General features: G+C 42.7%; 1 protein-coding gene across 1 annotated transcript in view; it reads left to right on the forward strand.

Moving 5' to 3' along the window:
• Positions 1 to 598: 598 nt before the first annotated feature.
• The window catches only part of DGKG (diacylglycerol kinase gamma), a 223186-nt gene continuing 204332 nt past the window's right edge, over positions 599 to 19452 (forward strand). The window contains exon 1 of the mRNA XM_055568807.1: positions 599 to 896. The gene's annotated coding sequence lies outside the window, so the exon portion shown is untranslated. The remainder of the gene's footprint in view (positions 897 to 19452) is intronic.

Below are 19452 nucleotides of genomic sequence, written 5' to 3' on the forward strand. Positions count from 1 at the left end.
AGAAAGGAAATTAAGCCTCAGTCCTACGACCTGATCCAGCGATCAGAGCCGAACTTCGGTGGGCTGCGATGGTCCCCCTACATCTTCGATGGGAGAAATTTTTTCAGATGGAACAGTCACCAATCCCCTGCCTCTGAAATGCGCCCTTGGGCAGGGGTAATGATTTAGATGCTAGAGACAATGAGTGCCTAGGAAACGGAGAAAATTTGTTGACTTTTCATTTTTTGTTTTTCTTTGACTTGGTCGAGATAGTGAGGCAGCCGAGGCCCTGGCTGAGCTGTAGGTATTTGTCAAACAGTTGTCCCTGTTCCCTGAGTCACCTGGCCTTGGGCCTCTCTGCGCAGCCCACCACTGCTGCAGCCTTTCTAAATCCCTCAGCCTCTAACTCCTCCTCCCGGACCGAAGCCCTACCAGTGAGAAGTGCCCGAACCACCAAAGAGGCGCGGGTTCGCTCTGAGCCCACCGCATTCACGCGTGTGTGCACGCGCGGGTGTATTGCGCGTGTGCGCGCGCACGCGGGTGTGTGGCGGGGGCGGGCTCTGCGCCCGGGGGCAGGGCTCCGCCGTGAGAGTGGCAGCCGGACTTGCCGGCTGCGAGGGGCAGGGCGCCGCAGTGCCGTAGTAGCGGGCCGCCGAGACGCACCGCTCCGGAGCCGCGGGTACCTGGGCGGGCAGAGACCCCAGCGCCGCCTAACCCCAACCGGGCCGCCGGAGCTCCTGCGGCGCCCACCCGAGCTCCATCCCCCTCCCCGAGAAGGCTGCGCGGGCGGGCAGACGCCCAGACGCCAGCCTCGGTCCCCTTTCAGTCTCTCGGTTCCTCTTTCCTCCCAAGTAAGGGAATAAGCCCCGAGGAAGGAGCGCGCCGGAGAACCGCGCAACCAAGTGTTGCTTGCAGAGGTAAGACGTGGCCCGCGCGGCGGAGGGGGCTCGGGCTGGGGTCGCGAGCTGCAGCAAGTTGGAAAAGGGGGCCAAAGCGGGAGCCGGTCCCACGGCCAGGGGAGGGAGCTGCAGCCGAGGCCACGGCGCCCCCCTCCTGACGATGCCACCTGCCGCACAGCCCCTGCAGGAGGAGATGCCCCCCTGGCAGTGTGAGGACACGGGGAGCCGCCCAGGGTGGGGCACCGGCTTCCTCTTTGATTGGAAGGACCTTCCGAACCTCAAAGTGTGCGGGCGGGAGGCGGCCTGGCTCCACGCAGGGTGCTGAAGCAACTGTTCAGATTTCCCCCCTTCTAGACTTACCTTTGGTATCCATTTCGCGCCCCAGAGTGCACAAGGGCAGCAAAGAGCGGGGACACTTTTTCTAACGTCTGGCCGCCAAACCTCTGACCGTCCCGCAGGGTTCCGGGACTTTGGGGGGACTCCACAAAGCCCCCGTGCTGGGGGAGCGTAAAGGGAAGCTGAAGAGAACGCGGAGACCTTGACAAATAGAAGCTACGGAAGGAGAGGAGGGTCAGGGAGGTCGGGTTGACCTGTTTAGTTTCGGACTCAAAAGATGTTTGTGCATGTGCGTGCATTTAGTATCACCTGTGGGGCTTTCAAAAACTCCACCAGTCCACTCTTTGAGCACATTCAGAGATTTTCTTCCTCTGGACAAGTGGACTAGAATTTGAGGAGGAGGGCTGTGGAGTTCGAAAAAGCCCTACAGGTGAATCCGATGCGCTGCACTCATCCGCGCCATCGCTGCAGCGGGAAGCACGAGACAGGAGCGAAGAGGCAGCTCCCAGGTGTGAGCAACCCAGGTGCGGGACTCAGAGTGGCGGGGAGACCTTTCAGCATCCCACCTCTTTCCCCGCGGAAGGGCAGAAGGGTCTGCGGCACGCGCGGTGATTTGTGGCTGCGCCGCAGTGGCGCGCGGGAGAGCTGCGAACCCGCGGGCGCGCTTGCAGGCGGGCTCGGGGCGACTGTCTCCTCCTGCTTCATTAGCATACGATGACCTCGCGGTCCGGAGAGGGCCCTGAGAGGGCTGTTCGTCCTTTTTCTTTTCGGGACTTAGGGTAACGCGCTTTGGTTTGGGAGGTGTGGACCAGAAAACATCACTGATGAGGGACAGCGGTGAGAATACAGGGCTCGGGTTCGAAAGGGGGAGACGACGCCGTTACTTCGGTGCCTGGGAGTTTTTTTTTTTTAAACAGCCCCCCAAAGTCACTTGCTGGAGCACAGGGTACCCCTCGTTGTCAACGAAGGGTATTAGGTCACAGGGGGCAAAGGTCATCAGTATTTGGTCACTCACGCACACATACTTTGTGCTCCTCTCATTTCAGAGCTTTGTCCTAAGATGGGAGGGGACTTAGTTTAGTTTAAAAGGGCTGTGTTTGCCTCGGTTCTGAAGGTAAATTATAGTCATCGAATAAAAGGCTGCCATTAATCTAACCTTCCTACTATACCTTTCATCCGTGTCTTTAGGGATCACCCTTAACCTTTATGAATAGCACTGGTAGGCGTTATTACAAGCATTTGGGGGGGGGGCGTGGAAATGGGGAGCAAGCAGATGAGTCTTTCCTGTCTTACAGTTTCGTGTCAGTGTTTGGTTCAGATCAACCAAGACATGGGGAGATAATGATAAACAATCAGAGCATCTTGGAATCTAGACTTTCAGAGACAGGAAAAACTACTAAGGACATCTGTTCCAACTCCCCCTCAGATCTCCCAGAGCACCTTCAACAGGTGGGGGTGGATGCCACCAACGTTGCACTCCTAGAGGTCCCAGCTGTGCACGCCTGAGGCTCTGCTCCAGGAAGTACCCATAAAACAGCAGCTCTTTCCTCTACTGCTGATCCCTAGCTCATCCTCTGGAAGAGAAGCACAATTTTTGTTGTGGTAAACTTTAAAAAACAAATCTTATTGTATCTCAACATTAAGATATACATTTTTAGTATAAAAATAATTCACATTGAATGTTGGGAAGTTGAAAAGTGTACAAAGAATCAAACTACAGACATTTCCACAAGGCTAATATATTAGCATATTTCCTTTCCAGCTATTTTTATGCCTTGAAATTGTACAGTCCAGGGAGAGCCAACATTTAGTGGATGCCTAACGTACCTTGCAGGCTTCCCTGGTGGCTCAGCGGTAAATAATCCACCTATAATACAGGAGCTACAGGAGACATGGGTTCGATCCCTGGGTGGGGAAGATCCCCTGGATGAGGGCAGAGCAACCCACTCCAGTATTCTTGCCTGGAGAATCCCATGGACAGAGGAGCCCAAGCAGGCTACAGTCCATAGGGTCGCAAAGAATCGGACATGACTGAAGCGACTGTATCATGGCCTGGCAACGTAACTTGCAAGTGTTAAGTATTTTAAATTCTGTGCCATGTAATCTTCAAAAGTCCTGAGGCAGTATTATCAACCCCAGAGAGTTCAGGGGACTTCCCAAGCCCCACCACTTGTAAGCAGCAGAGTCAGGATTCAAACCCAGGTTGTTCAACAACTGAGGGGTTGCTTAGCCTCGGTAGCTATTGCTTCTCTGCTTTTTCTCCTAAATAGTATTGTAGTGAAAGTCCTTTACATGGCTGCCTATTATTACTTTGTTAGTCATTTAAATTGTTTCCTGTGTTTAGCAACAACGTAACTCTGCACATCATCTCTGTGCAGTCTTCCTGCAGGCATTTCCAAATACTTCCTGTGTATAGATGCCCAGAAGTTAAATCACTGGGCCAAAGGGCATGAATGTTTTAAAGTTCCTAGTATATATGACAAGCTGGTTTTCGAAAAGGATACACCAGTTTATACTTCCATCCCCTTGAGGCAACTCTGCCACAGTCAAAGCAGGTGACCTATAGGAGGGTCTCCTCACAAGACCAATCCAGCCCTCATGGGCATTCCCCTGGCTTCATGGGGGAGGGATTATACATATTTCCCTGATGTATACACTCAAGAGTGATTGCGAAAACCACACACTATATGGCCATGCCTGTTTTTTGTGTGTGCATAAGTATCAATTGCAGAATTCTCTGGCTAGACATCACTTACTACCTTTGAACAGACTACTGTGTAAAATATAAGTGGCATAACATCCTACTTCTCCACACAAATTAATAGATTAGCCCCCACTCTTAGAAGGTACATCACTATCAGAGCCCAATTCAGCCAGCCCAGCCAGTCAGTGACAGCTTCTTCATACACTGGCTATTTTCACCAAGCTGTTTGTTTACACCAAGTAGTAATAGAATTCATAACCAAACCATAGTGAGTTATCTTTATACGTAACAAAATTCACCTGCTCAACTACCCACTGCCTCCACCCACTCATGGTTAGGGACTACTAATCATGCAGTAAAAATTAAGGTTATACACATCAGCAAAAAATGTCCTCAAGTGAAGAAAATGTGGCCACAGAAGAGAAATTAAGCAATACAAAAGGGGGGGTTTTCAAATAAAATTAATTGCCCCTAGCTATGAATTTTCTCTAGGGCTGCGTTTGCCCCACAGCCACCTCTGCCACCAGCAGTGGGCTTGGCAGCCTTGGAATATAATCTCGTAAGTGGAATAAATATCCATTGAGCCTCCAGCATGAGGTCTACTTGTTTAAGACTCAGCTCAGGTCTTAAAGTTTTCTAGTAATCCTTCCTCGGCTGTTCATCTAGGTTAGCGATCTCTCTGCTATAGCTGTGCATACACTTAGCTCTCTGTTATGACATCACTTATCTGCCTGCTGCTGCTGCTAAGTCACTTCAGTCGTGTCCGACTCTGTGCGACCCCGTAGACAGCAGCCCACCAGGCTCCTGTGTCCATGGGATTCTGCAGGCAAGAGTACTGGAGTGGGTTGCCATTGCCTTCTCCACTTATCTGCCTATCCCCCACTAAACTGTGAACTCCTAGAAGTATAGCTAGCACTGTGCCCCAGCACCTGAACTAGTACTTTTGCACAGTAGACAATTCAGTGTGCTGACTGAACAAGAGAATTTTCCAGGTACTGTGCTAGGTGCTCCCTGTGCATTTCTCTTTTGATGCATCTTGATTCTGCTCAGATTGATCAGTCTCAGAAACGCATCTGAAAGCTGTCTAGAGCTGTGCAGTGTATTTACACATGTGACTTTCCATTTTCACTTCATTAAAATTAAAGAAAATTAAAATTTCAGTTTCTCAGTCATATTTCAAGTGCTGAAATGCCATATATAGCTTCCAGCTGCCATATTGGAGAATGCACACATTGGCATTTCAAGAGTGTAAAAATTTGCCTGGGGGCATAAGAGACTGTCCCTGGATGGGTGAGGTCAAGAGAAAGGAACCCACCCATAATGTGATCTGACCAGAGGACCAAAACCTAGGAGAGCAGGCCAGTCAACCAACACCATCTGTGCTTCTCAGGGAAGTTGATCATCAGCCCTGGATAGAAATACTGGCTTGGTTAGAATCTACAATATCCAATCACAGCCAGCTATTGATATAACCAGGCTCCAACTCCATGGCCTGTGCCCTCCCCACTGCTCTATCCCCCCCAAAGGTCACTGGCTCCAGGATCATCCTCACTCTCTTGCCCCAGTTTTTCTTAATTTCTTTATTCTTAATGAATAAAGCATAACATTTCAAAGAAGGCTTAATCAGCACCATGTGGCATGAGATGATCACTTCCTTTATTCTACATCTCATGTTTCTGTTAAAACCCTGTCAGGCTGAACTAGCTGCTATACAAGTTATAGCTGTTGAGTTTCATATCCATTGAAAAAAACCCAACTTTCTTTTAAACTTGCTCTTGAACTGTATCCCCTGCCTGCTGCTGCCCTCCCATCCCATATTTGTAGAGGTGCTACCTGGGACCCAAATACAGAGCCCTTGCATTTATTCCCAATTTTGTCTTGTTTAATTCAATCTCTCTTGCCAGCTTGCCCAGATATTTCTGGCTTTGATCCTGTCACCCAGAATGTATCCTGTCCCTTCCAGCTGGCTTCCTATTGTCCCCAAACATGAGTATGACCTCTTCAACTAAGTCATCAATAAAAAAATGATAAGCATTACAGCATTCTGGAGCATTCCAACATATGCTCCTGATAGATAGATGTCAATTCAATAAATATATAGCACTTTTTAAGATAATTTATCTTCTTGTACTATCACTCAATCCATAATTATTCTTCAGAAGATTATCAGAGGAATCTTATCAAAGGCCTTGATAAAGTCCAGATACTCCTTCTCACTGGTATTTCCCCCATCTCCCTGCCTAATGTTGTCAAAGAAACAATTTTGTTACTTTGACATAAACTACTAGCAGTTAACCCATGTTGATTTCTCAAGATCACAACTTCAGACCTAAAAGCTCATTCCAAATCCTCTTCTGTAATGCCAAAGAATGCTCAAACTACCGCACAATTGCACTCATCTCACACACTAGTAAAGTAATGCTCAAAATTCTTCAAGCCAGGCTTCAGCAATACATGAACCGTGAACTTCCAGATGTTCAAGCTGGTTTTAGACAAGCCAGAGGAACCAGGGATCAAATTGCCAACATCCGCTGGATCATCGAAAAAAGCAAGGGAGTTCCAGAAAAACATCTATTTCTGCTTTATTGACTATGGATCACAATAAACTGTGGAAAATTCTGAAAGAAATGGGAATAGCAGACCACCTGACCTGCCTCTTGAGAAACCTATATACAGGTGAGGAAACAACAGTTAGAACTGGACATGGAACAACAGACTGGTTCCAAATAGGAAAAGGAGTACATCAAGGCTGTATATTGTCACCCTCCTTATTTAACTTATATGCAGAGTACATCATGAGAAATGCTGGGCTGGATGAAGCACAAGCTGGAATCAAGACTGCTGGGAGAAATATCAATAACCTCAAATATACAGATGACACCACCCTTATGGCAGAAAGTGAAGAGGAACTAAAAAGCCCCTTGATAAAAGTGAAAGAGGAGAGTGAAAAAGTTGGCTTAAAGCTCAACATTCAGAAAACGAAGATCATGGCATCTGGTCCCATCACTTCATGGCAGATAGATGGGGAAACAGTGGAAACAGTGTCAGACTTTATTTTTTTGTGCTCCAAAATCACTGCAGATGGTGACTGCAGCCATGAAATTAAAAGACGCTTACTCCTTGGAAGGAAAGTTATGACCAACCTAGATAGCATATTCAAAAGCAGAGACATTACTTTGCCAACAAAGGTCTGTCTAGTGAAGGCCTTGGTTTTTCCAGTGGTCATGTATAGGTGTGAGAGTTGGACTGTGAAGAAGGCTGAGTACCAAAGAATTGATGCTCTTGAACTGCAGTGTTGGAGAAGACTCTTGAGAGTCCCTTGGACTGCAAGGAGATCCAACCAGTCCATCCTAAAGGAGATCAGTCCTGGGTATTCATTGGAAGGACTGATGCTGAAGCTGAAACCAATACTTTGGCCACCTGATGCAAAGAGTTGACTCACTGGAAAAGAACCTGATGCTGGGAGGGATTGGGGGCAGGAGGAGGAGAAGGGGACGACAGAGGATGAGATGGCTGGATGGCATCACTGACTCGATGGACATGAGTCTAGTGAACTCCGGGAGTTGGTGATGGACAGGGACGCCTGGCGTGCTGCATGGGGTCGCAAAGAGTCGGACACGACTGAGGGACTGAACTGAACTGAACTGAATGTTTCCTAGGATTAACATCAACCCCTTAAGTTAAGACATTTTTATAAGTTATTTTTTCCCATTTAAAAAAGTAGAATTGTATCTGCCATGCGGATAATGGTGATTGTGATGATGTGGTAGCGGTGGAGTGGTGGTTCATGGTAATGATGGTAGTGGTGGAGTGGTGGTTCATGGTGATTCTGTACAGATTAAGGAGAGTGATTTAATGATCTCAACTGTATGTTGTCTTGACACCCTGGAATATTATTGTTAGGCCAAGAGATTGTATTAATTTGAGGCAGATCTAATATTCTCTAGCATCACTGAACATGAGACCAGAGAAGAAGCCAGAGAAGCAGTTGGTCCCAGGCCTTCCTCTTCAACATGAGGAATCCTCCATCTAAAGGAAAGGGCCCTGCATGGGCTCACAACTTCTGGACAGGCCAAGGTCACACAACTCTTCCTGAGTGCTTTCTCCAGGGCATACTTCTTCTCTCCATCTTTGATTCTGAAGAAGCCTAAGGTTTTGTTTTCTGCAGAAATGTTCTCTTATTCTCTTGGAATTAACCTCTTAATTGTTGATGTCTCAGTGAAAATTAAAGATTCTTCCTGGTATCATGGTTTAATAGGAGAAAGGAGGAGCAAGCTTATTGTTCAAGTGGGAAATGGAGCTGAAAGGTCTCCATGGCAGGACACAGAACAGAGAGAGAAAAGGTCCAAGTAAGAGAAGACTTTAAAAATTTATTTTATTTTATTTTATATTGTAGTATAGTTGATTTACAATGTTCTGTTAGTTTCAGCTACAGCAAAGTGATTCAGTTGTGTGTATGTGTATAGCCATTCTTTTTCAAATTCTCCTCCCATCTAGGTTATTCCAAAATATTGCTATACAGTACATCTTTGTTGATTATCTGTTTTATATATAGTAGTGTGTATATGCTCATCCCAAACTACTAATTTATCCCTCCCCATCATGTTTCCTCTTTGGTAACCATAAGTTTGTTTTCTAAGTCTGTGAATCTGTTTCTGTTTTATAAATAAGTTCATTTGTATCATTTTTTTTAGATTCTGCATATAAGTGATATCATATGATATTTGTCTTTCTCTATCTGACTTACTTCATTTAGTATGATAATTTCTGGGTCCATCCGGGTTACAGCAAAGGCATTATTTCATTTTTTATGGCTAAGTGACATTCCATTATATGTACATACAACTTTTTCTATTTCCATTTCTCTGTCCATGGATATTTAGGTTGCTTCCATGTCCTGGCTGTTGTAAATAGTGCCACAATGAACATTGGGGTGCATGCATCTTTTCCAGTTATGGTTTTCTCCAGATATATGCCCAGGAGTGGGATTCCTGGAGCATATAGTAGCTCTATATTAGCTTTTTAAGGAATCTCCAAACTGTTCTCCATAGTGGCTATACCAATTTACATTCCCACCAATAGTGTAGGAAGTTTCCCTTTTCTGCACACCATCTCAAGCATGTATAGTTTGTAGACTGTTTAAATTTTTTATTTATTTATTTTAATTGGAGGATAACTACTTTACAATATTGTGGGGTTTTTTTGAATCGGCCATAGGTATACATGTGTCCCCTTCATCCTGAAGCCCCTTCCTGCCTCCTTCCACACCCTATCTTTTATACATGTGTCCCCTTCATCCTGAAGCCCCTTCCTGCCTCCTTCCACACCCTATCCTTTATACATGTGTCCCTTCATCCTGAAGCCCCTTGCTGCCTCCCTCCACACCCTATCCCTCCAGGTTGTCACAGAGCACTGGCTTTGGGTGCCCTGCGTCATACATCAAACTTGCACCTTTGATCTATTTTGCATATGGTAATGTATATGTTTCAATGCTGTTCTCACAAATCATTTCACCCTCTCCTCCCACTGAGTCCAAAAGTCTGTTCTTTATGTCCATATCTCCTTTGCTGCCCTGCATGTAGGATCATTGGTACCATCTTTCTAGATTCCATATATGTGAGTTAATATACAGTATTTGTGTTTGCATACTTTTTGAGGGTGAAATCACAATAACTATCCTTTAGACGTGTGCCACACTTGGAAGATAACAGTGTATTTGTATCTATGCTCTTTCCTGATTCCAGTCATAAGTGTGAGGCAGGTAGCTTGGATGTCATTGGCCGCATCTCACTAGAGTGATTCACCGAAGCAGAGGCTGTGAAGAGTAGAAGAGTCTACTATGGCAAGAAAAGGGATGCAGGATAAAACTCAGTGACCAAGCAGCAGCTGGCCATTTGAGCCCATCCCTCCTTTCTATGTGAGTCTGCATGGAAAGTTTTCTCTTTGTTTAAGACATAGATAGTGTCATCTGCCCAGGCACCAAGTTTTCACGTTCCTGTTTTCTGACCTGATGTGAAAGTGCCAAGTGGCCAGAGGTCAGCAAGGCCACTTTGACCCTTGATGCTGAAATTCTTAAAATGTTTTGGCCCAAATGTTTTCATTCCTGGCCGCATTTTTTCACCTCTCTGCTCTGGGACAGCAGCCTACAGCACTGTACCTGCTGCCTCGGTGCCCCTGCCTTTCAGATAACGTGAAGGAGCCAGAGAAGGCTCTCTCAGTCCCCCAGGGCCATAGTGTTCCTTCCAGGATCCTTGAGAGTCATGCAAAATGGGTGCTGTTACCCAGTCCCCCACAATCCCTGTCCCAGGGTCTCATCAACAAGGATATCCATGGCCCCCAGATCCTGACCCCAGGTCACCCACTGGTAGGAGACTGTCCTTGCCCTTTTCTCATGCCGGGATGAGAACATGATCTCACAAAAAAATTATCTTTCCCAACAGGAAGTCAGTAGCCATATTTTTCTATAGTTGGGGCAATTCCCACTCTGCCCCAAAGCCCCCATGGTTCCTAAGCCCTAAATCATGAATATCCTGGAAAATGCACTCCTGAGGAGGTTCACTCAATCATCTGATCAACATTAAACCAGTCAATAAATATTGAGAACCCTCTCTGAGCTAGACACAGGATGAGTTGCTGGGCATAGGACCAACTGGTTCTAGGGGAGCTAGGTAGAACTGGGTAGACCATAGACAGAAACAGACATCACGCAGCATTATCTTTAGATGAGAGTCAGAGGAAGGTCACCAAGGAAGTCAGGTAATACTCTCTGGAGTAGATGGGCTTAGGCCAAAGTGTAAAAGCTGGCTAGAGGTTAAGTGAAGAAACAAGTGTGGGTAAAACATTCTAGTAAAGGGAACAGTATAAGTGAAGGCTCAGAGGTAGCTCTTGTGTACAATGTTGATGGAGCGAGAACTGAGTTGAGAAGTGAAGATGAGTTGAGATAGGAGATGAGTCTAGATATGTGGATAGAAGGGCCTTGTCTCCCAAGTTAAATAGTGTGGATCTGTTCTGATAGACAGTGAGGGGTCACTGAGAAATTTTAAGTGGAAACTTAAAATTTGATCGGATCAGATTTTAACATTAGAGCAGCCCCTCTAACTGCAGGGTAGGGAGGAAAGAAGACAGGAAGCAGGGCTACCCAAGGGAGGCTTTTCTGAGAGCTTAGGAGCTATGAGGGCTGGACAAGGTAGTTCAGATGAAAGGAAGGACAGAATCAGGAAAGAACTGGCAATTAGGCGGATGTGAAGATAGTGAGGAGGGCAGGGGAACCTAGGGCAATTCTCAGGCTTCTACCTGGTTCATCTGGGAGGATAGTGGTTCCATCGACCAAGAGGCTCAAGGTGCTGTAGCGGGATTATTGATGAGTTCAGCTCGAGGCCTGCGGAATTTGCAATGTTAGTGACAGATCCAGATGGAGAGGTAGTTGATAGATGAACTGTGTGGCTGGAGACCCAGGTTGGAAAGGGATGAGTCTAAGGGGCAGGTGTAACCACAAGAGCCGAGGAGATCATGGGAGATCGATTTGCATTTATCTTGATATTAATACATGTATTGCCAGTATTCGAAAGATCCACATCAAGGAGATTCATGCCTTTTTAACAAAGGGAGGAGGCTTTTCACAGCACTGAGAGTCTGGGCTTGATAGGCAAGCTATGCCAATAGCCATCTGCTGACCAGCTAGACCAGTACCCACTTCTGCCAACTGAGTGGTCAAGCATGGAGGTTTTTACAGAAACTATTGTATTCCTCTTCTGTGTTAGAGCCTCACAGATTGTCAACATGGTCCTTTTCTCTAGACCAGTGGTCCTCGATGCTGGTTAAACATTAAAATCACTGGGGAGCTTTGCAGTAACACCACTTGTGGGTCCCAATCCAGGAGATGCTAATTTAATTGGTCTAGGGTCAGGGCCTGGGCCTGAATATTTTTTTAAAGGTCCCCAAGGGACACTGGTGTTCAGCAAAGTTAAGAACAAGAAGTTCCTTCAGTGATTTCTCAAACTACATGGTTTTTAAGTCTTTACCTCCTCTGGCAATTCTCTTATGGCTCTATTACAGTTTCTCTAAAAATCACTTCAATGTGTCAGACCCTACGCTACACTCTGCACTTCAATGGTGGCTTTAGGCATACTGTCCTTACCTTTGCATTCAACATGTATTTCTCCCTTGTGCCTGTAAGGCTCATGGGAAACTCGATCAAACATTCTGTGCTTCCAACCTCTGTTTACCACTTTCTGAGTTATGTAACTGGTAGACCTGTTAAAAAGACTTAGGAACCACCCATCATGACTTGAAACTTGGTTAGTTCCAAGGGATCCTTGCTTTCTCTTCTAAATGCTTACAAGGCAGCAGTTCTTGAATGAATTTTTATTTACGTTCAAATTGCCTGGAGACTTTCCTCCTCTGAGATTCTGATTAGGAGGTGTAGGGTGGGGACCTAGACCCAGAGGTGTAGAGTGGCAGCCCAGAAATTCACTATCATTTCTAAGTTAAGATGGCAGAGGCAGCAAAGAATGGGACAAAATATTTGCAAATCACATATCTGAAAGGGGATTATTATTCAGAATATGTAGAGAATTCTCCAAACTCAACAATAAGACAAAAATCCAGTTCAAAAATGAGCAAAGGATTTGAAAAACTTTTCTCCAAAGACAATATGCAAATAGACAAATAAGCACATGAGAAGATGATCAACATCACTAATCATTAATAAAATGAAAATCAAAATCATAATGAGATAACACTTAATATCCTTTAGGATATCTATTGTCAAAAAAAAATAACAAATGGTACTGAGGTTATAGAGAAATTAAAATCATTGTGCATTGTTGGTATGATTGTAAAATGGTGCAACCACTATGGAAAACAATAGCTCAGTTCCTAAAAGAATTAAAAATAGAATACCATATGATCCATCAATTCCACTTATGGTTATATACTCAAAGGAATTGAAAGACAGTATACAAAAAGGTATTTGCATAACCATGATCCGAGGAACATCATTCACAGTAGACAAAAGGTGGAAGTCACCCAAGTGTCCATCGATGAATAAATAAAATGTAATGTATGCATGCATGCAGTGAAATATTACTCAGCCTTAAAAAGGGAGGAAGTTCTGACACATGCTCCAACGTGGATGAACTTTGAAGACGTTACACTAAGTGAAATAAACTAGTTACAATAAGACAAATACTGGGATCCCATTCGTGTGAATGGTTTAATCTTTCTATTAAAAAATGAAGAAAGTTGAATAGGCAAAAACTGATTCTAAATGCATGCTGTTTTAAGCAAAATGGGGCAGAAAGGAGGGAAAAAAGAGTATAGGTACACCAGGAAAATGTAAACCAAAGAAAGAAGGGAGGGCAGTATTAGACAAAGTAGAAATAAATGCAAGAAATGTTGATTGATCCATTAAATGTGGCTAAAAGACATAATCCATTAGAAGACTTACCATCATTGAATATTTTTATTCTGAATAATATAAAATATCAAAATATATAAAATAAACTTGACAAAACTCAGTTACAGAGGGAAATAACATATTTCTATCAATCTTCAACATGCTGAGTGACAAAACAAAGGAGTAAGTAAAGCATTATAAGGATGTAAGAAAGTTGATGCAATGGACATGTACTCCTTCCCATTCAAGAATGAACATGTATCTATTTAAACACTTAAGAAATTTTGGTCACATTGTAAAGAAAATTGTGGTACATTCCAAACAGTAGAACTTGTTCTGGCAATAAGAAAAATAAAAAAGTTACTCTAGAATAATTCAGCCTTCAGAGAGAACAAGACCCAAGATCTGATCTTTGACGAGCATCAGGTCTGTAGAGTGCTTTCTTCTTTAAGAATGAATGAAGAGTAAACAGAGAGGAACGAAGGAAAATGTAAAACAAAAGAATAGTGTACAGAATTAAAATAAATGGGCTCCTCCAGCTGGACCTAAAGGAAAATGGAATCCTCTTAAGAGGGCAAGAAGCCATGGGCTTTATAAGTCAGAGGACAAGGAGAAAAGGCCGAGGTGATAATGAAATATGGCATGCAAAGATAGGAATGAGATATGGAAAGGTGGTGAGGAAACTCAAACACAGCAACAGAATTAAAGTCTATTAGGTGAAACTAACTAGCAGAATTTAAACTATAGCTAAGCAAATCAAGCCTGTGGAGGAAGTAATGTTATAAAGGATAGGCAATCAGTACTGAAGCCAATTTAAAAAGAGATGTCTAAGTAATTATTATAAATCCAGTTTTTAAATTGTATGCAAAAGTAAGATACTTTCAAAGAGAAGATATGTATTGCTACACAAAGTTATGAAACAACAAATGAAGATTTTAGACACCAAAAAGCATTTTTAAGTCTGAAAGGCTGGTATTTCTCTGGAGAATATAGGACAGGATGGGACAATGAAAATAAAATGTTCTGAAACCCTTGGTTCAACTATGAGAGACTCATTGTATTCTTGACATATAAAGTTTAAAAAATAATAGTTATTGAGACTTCCCTGGTGGTCCAGTGGCTAAGACTCCACACTTCCATGGCAAGAGATGTGGGTTGGATCCCTGGTTGAGGAACTAAGATCCCACATGCTATGCAGTGAGGCAAAAAAAAAGTAAAAAAATAGAAATAGAATCTTCATCTCCACTATTCTATCTTCTAAACCAAGGAATCTAAGAAAACATATTTCATATGACAAAAGACAAAAAATAAAGGAGATGGCAAGGAAGCTTTAAAAAAAATAAAAAGGAGTTTGGGATGGGCATGTACACACTGCTATATTTAAAATGGATAACCAACAAGGATATATGGTATAGCACATGGAATTCTTCTTAATGTTCTTTTGCAACCTGGATGGGAGGGGGAGTTTGGGGGAGAAAAAAGAAAAAAATTAAAAGGAGCATGAAAATGATAAGGTCAAAATCTTCAGTTATAACAACTAACATAAATGGACTCAATGACCTATTTTTAATAAAGGTTTTTGTATTGGGACCAAAACTAAAATTCAACCACATGTTATTTGCCATGCTATGCTATGCTAAGTCACTTCAGTCGTGTCTGACTCTGTGCGACCCCATAGACTGCAGCCCACCGGGCTCCCCCATCCCTGGGATTCTCCAGGCAAGAACACTGGAGTGGGTTGCCATTTCCTTCTCCAATGCATGAAAGTGAAAAGTGAAAGTGAAGTCGCTCAGTCGTGTCCGACCCTCAGCGACCCCATGGACTGCAGCCCACCAGGCTCCTCCGTTATTTGCCATAGTCATCCCTAAAACAAAACAATGTACAAAGATTAAAAGAAATGCTGAGAAAAGATAGCAGGCAGGTGGAACAAACACTAAGGCAGACGTCATGATATTCACGTAAGACAAAATGCAACTCAATACAAATACTTTGTTTCTTTTCAAGATACTTATATATTTATTTTAATTGAGGTATAGTTAAATTACAGTGTTGTGTTAATTACTGCTGTACAGCAAAGTGACTCAGTTTTGTACATATATACATTCTTTTTCATATTCTTTTCCGTTATAGTTTATCATAGGATATTGACTATAGTTCCCTGTGCTATACAGTTGGATCTTGTTGTATCCATTTTGTATAGACTAGTTTGCATCCAGTAACCGCAAACTCCCAGCCCATCCCTCTCCTACCCGCCTCCCAACCTTGACAACCACCATCCTATTTCCTATGTCTGTGGTTCTGCTTCTGTTTCATAGATGGGTTCATTTGCGTCCTATTTTAGATTCCTCATGTAAGTGATGTCCCACGGTATTTGTCTTTCTCTTTCTGACTTTACTTAGTAGGATAATCTCTAATTGCCTCCATGTTGCCACAAGTGGTGTTATTTAATTCCTTTTTATGGCTGTGTAGTTTTCCATTGTATACATGTACCACCACTTCTTGATCCATTCATCTGTCAAGGACATTTAGATTGTTTCCATGTCTTGGCTATTGTGAATAGTTCTGCTATGAACATAGGGGGTGCATGTATCTTTTTGAATTATATATAGTTTTGTCTGGATATATGCCCAGTAGTGGGATTGCTGGATCATATGGTAATTCTATTTTTATTTTTATTTTTGAGGAACCTTCATATTGTTTTCCACAGTGGCTATACCAACTTACATTCCCACCAACAACATAGGAGGGTTCCCTTTTCTCCATACACTCTCTAGCAAAGACAAATACTTTAAGACAATGAGGGTGGTTTTATATAAACAAACAGTCCAATTCACAGTGAAGGTACACTGCTATAGAAATATATGCATCCATAAACATTGATAGAAGAAAAACTAATGTTGCATCCAAAACAGAATCCTGTTTAAAGATTTCAAAATGTCACTATAGGGCTTTCATATATCAAGTAAAGAAACAAAAATAAATAGAAGAATTATGTAATATTGCAAATATGATTTTCACAATACATGCTGTATAATACCCAAAATATAGAGAATAAAATTTATTTTCCAGGGCTCATGAACATTTACAAAAATGTATTTTCTATTAGCTCTAAAATAAAATTTCTATAAGTTATGCATTATTAAAGCAGAAATAATAAAGATCATAGTCTCTAATCATTAGAAATGAATAATAATAAATAACAATATGGGGGACAGGCAATAAATCATGGTCTATTTATGTAATAAAATACTGTGTAGCCATGGAAGACAATATTGTATGTAGAAGGATATTTATTTACACCAAGTAATGGTCACCATAAAAGAGTTAAAAAATCTGAAAATGGTCAAAAGAAGTTTAAAAAGAGTGTATACATTTATACGTGGGGAAATTTTAGAAATAATTCACAGCAAAATGCTAATTGTGGTTATAACTGATAGTGAGATTGCATGTGATTTTTATTTCAAAATCATATTAAATTAAAATACGATTTTAATTAAAATATTTGGATTCTTGGCTAAGATTTATATTATGCTCACACAGTTTATGTTTTGTAGAATCTATATTTTTCCAATTGTTTTTATAACAAAGATTAGTTTGCTAGTTTCTAGACCTTTGACTTTTTGTTATTGCTGTTGTTGTTTTCCAAAATTCTTCAGAGATCAATAAAAGTGGTTAAGTAACCTGGTCATCCTTGTCCCAAGCAGTCGACCAAGCTATTGTTTGCTCTTCTTGTTTTAGAATTAACCAGTCTGCTCTGTAAACGTCTCTCAACTATGGTTTGGTAGATATTGTTTGGGGTTAGTTAGTTTCTTTCTTTCTGTTTGTCACTTAATATTTTCAGATCATTCTGAGCTACTTTTTCAGAATATAATTCATATGCATTTTTTACCATCTTCCTGTATATCATTTGCTTGTGTACCTTCCCTTTTTTTAATTTTAGTTATGAACTTGTGGATTAGTCCTGCAGGCATGTTATTTAAAAGAACTATTCCTTTACCTTCTTATGTCTGAATAAGTCTAGAGATCCTGACTGTTTATTACAGCCAGGCTTCTCTTTGACAGTCAAGACCTCTGAGTTGGAGTGACTTCTTTCTCCTAAAAAGTCTTTTATGCTGGCTTCACCCTTCTGCAAGCAGGGTCTTTCTGTTGGTCAAAGTGAGGTCTAGGAGTTCATCCAGTTAAACTTCTTTATTCCATTTCAACAAGGGAAATAGAAACCCTTGTCTGATGTTCTTTTAGCCAAATGAGGCTTTCTGCAAATGTTTAACCAGTACAAGTTCCCTTTCATTCATCTAACTTCCCTTGTGCCAGAAGAGTAGAGACTAGGAATGCACTGTTCATTTCCCCCTTGTGGTCAAGAGGTTGGTAGAAATGTTCATGATGATATCATACTGTTCCTCACCCTTTTCTGCTCACTCATGAGATATTTTAGGTGCTCTATCTTTACAGTCATGAATATCCATCATAAACCAATTTTTAGTCCAAAGCTACGTTGCCATGTAGATGTGTGTGTGTGCTAAGTGCTGTTATGTCTGACTCTTTACACCCCCATGGACTGTAGCCCACCAGGCTCCTCTGTCCATGGAGTTTTCCAGGCAAGAATACTGGACCAGGTGGCCCTTTCCTATTCCAAGGGATTTTCTCAATCCAGGAATCAAACCTGTGTCTCTTGGGTCTCCCACATTGTCAGGCATTTTCTTTACCACTGCACTACCAGCCCTTAAATACGGTTGGTTTGTTTGGCTGTGCTGGAGAGCCACTCCAGCTCTTCACTGCTGCTCATGGGCTTTCTCTAGTTTCAGTGAGTAGGGGCTACTCTCTAGTTGTGGTTCACAGGCTTCTCATTGCTGTGGCTTCTCTTGTTGCAGAACACAAGCTCAGTAGTGGTTTACAGCTTAGTTGCTCCATGGCATGTGGAATCTTCCCAGATCAGGAATTGAACCCATATTCCTTGCATCGGCAGTTGTTGTTCAGTCATTCAGTCATGTCTGACTCTTTGTGACCCCATGGACTGTAGCATAACAGATTTCCCTGTCCTTCACCACCTCCTGGAGTTTGTTCAAACTCATGTCCATTGAGCCAACGATGCCATCCAACCATCTCATCCTCTGTCACACCCTTCTTTTCCTGCCCTCAGTCTTTCCCAGAATCAGGGTCTTTTCCAGTGAATTGACTTTTCTCATCAGGTGGCCAAAGTATTAGAGCTTCAGCATCAGTCCTTCCATTGAATATTCAGGGTTGATTTCCTTTAGGATTGACTGGTTTGATCTCCTTGCTATCCAAGGGACTCTCAAGAGTCTTCTTGAGCATCACACAGTTTGAAAGCATCAGTTCCTTGGCGCTCAGCCTTCTTTATGGTCCAGCTCTCACAGCCATACATGACTACTGGGAAAACCATAGCTTTGACTTTACAAACCTTTGTCAGCAAAGTGATATCTCTTCTTTTTAATACACTGTCTAGGTTTATCATAGCTTTTCTTCCAAGGAGCCAGTGTCTTTTAATTTCATGGTTGCAGTCACCATCTGCAGTGATTTTGGAGCTCAAGAAAATAAAGTCTGTCACTGTTTCCATTGTTTCCCCATCTATTTGCTATGAAGTGATGGGACTGGATGCCATGATCTTAGTTTTCTGAATGTTGAGTTTTAAGTCAGCTTTTTCATTCTCCTCTTTCAACTTCATCAAGAGGCTCTTTGCTTTCTTATTTCCTCTTTGCTTTCTGCCATTAGGGTGGTATCATGTACATATCTGAGATTTTTGATATTTCTCCTGATCATCTTGATTCCCACCTGTGCTTCATCCAGCCCAGCATTTCACATGTTGTACTCTCCATAGAAGTTAAATAGGCAGGGTGACAATATACAGCCCAGATGTACTCCTTTCCCAATTCTGAACCTGTCCGTTGTTCCATGTCCGGTTCTAACTGTTGCTTCTTGACCTGTATATAGGTTTCACGGGAGGAAGGTTAGGTGGTCTGGTATTCCTGTCTCTTTAAAAATTTTCCAGAGTTTGTTGTGATACACATAGTCAAAAGTTTTAGCATAGTCAATGTAGCAAAAGTAGATTCTCTTCTGGAATTCCCTTGCTTTTTCTGTGATCCAATGGATGTTGCAATTTGATCTTTGGTTCCTCTGCCTTT

Source organism: Bubalus kerabau, chromosome 2, assembly GCF_029407905.1.
Source record: "Bubalus kerabau isolate K-KA32 ecotype Philippines breed swamp buffalo chromosome 2, PCC_UOA_SB_1v2, whole genome shotgun sequence".
Taxonomy (NCBI): domain Eukaryota; kingdom Metazoa; phylum Chordata; class Mammalia; order Artiodactyla; family Bovidae; genus Bubalus; species Bubalus kerabau.